The 977-nt window shown below is 70.3% G+C and overlaps 1 pseudogene; it reads right to left on the bottom strand.

Moving 5' to 3' along the window:
- LOC119594914 overlaps nt 1–977 on the bottom strand; it is a 3,016-nt pseudogene that overhangs the window by 1,954 nt on the left and 85 nt on the right.

Here is a 977-nt window from a genome sequence, read left to right as displayed (position 1 = left end):
TCACCTGCTTGTCCTGTCGTGGCACGCCCCACCCGCCTCACCTGCTTGTCCCTGTCGTGGCATCCCCCGTCCGCCTCCTGCTTGTCCCTGTCGTGGTCACGCCCCCCCGCCCCCTCACGCTGTCCTGTCGTGAAACGCCTACCATCGCCCGCCTTCACTGCTGTCCTGTCGTGCACGCCCCACCGCCTGCGACGCTCAACTGCTTGTCCCTGTCGTTGGCACGCCCCCCAACCGCTCACCTTGTAGTCCCGTGCTGGCACCCACCACGGCCATCACCTGCTTGTCCCTTCGTGGCACGCACCCCAGCCCGCCTCAACATGACTGTCCGTCGGACACGCCCCCCCGCACGCCACATACCTGCTTGTCCTGTCGTGGCAACGCCCCCAACACCCGAACTCACCTCTTGTCCCTGTCCTGTGCAACGCCCCCTGCCCGGCGCTCACACTGTTGTCCCTGTGTGGCACTTCCCTCCACCCGCCTACACTCGAATTGTCCCTGTCGTGCACGCCCCCCACCACGCCTCGATGCTCTGTCCCTGTCGTGCAACGCCCCCCGCTGCCTACTGCTTGTCCACGTACGTGCACGACCACACCGCCCGCCTCAACATGCTTGAACTAGTGGCACGCTCACCGCCTCGTCAGCCTCACCCTGCGTGGCAACGCCCTGCCCGCCCCCTCACCTGCTGTCCCGTGTCGTGCCACGCCCGCACCCCCCTCACTGCTGCCCTGTCGGGCATCACCCCTCGCCCCGCCTCACCTGCTTGTCCCTGTCGTGGCACGCCCCCCCGCCCGCCTCGCCCGGCGTCAGCGTCGAGGGCGGCCGCCCATCCCCGGGCGACCTGAGGCCCTCCTGCGGCGCGGGCGGGGGCGGCGACCTGTGACCCGAGAGCGACTTCTGGTCGCTGGCGAGGGAGTGGTCGCTCGGGGAGCGCAGGTGCGCCTCCTCGGGCCGCGGGCGCGGGCGGCGCGTGCGGAAGG

The sequence above is a fragment of the Penaeus monodon genome, chromosome 34 (genome assembly GCF_015228065.2).
Source record: "Penaeus monodon isolate SGIC_2016 chromosome 34, NSTDA_Pmon_1, whole genome shotgun sequence".
Classification (NCBI taxonomy): Eukaryota; Metazoa; Arthropoda; class Malacostraca; order Decapoda; family Penaeidae; genus Penaeus; species Penaeus monodon.
This window is presented reverse-complemented; position numbering and strand designations above follow the sequence as displayed.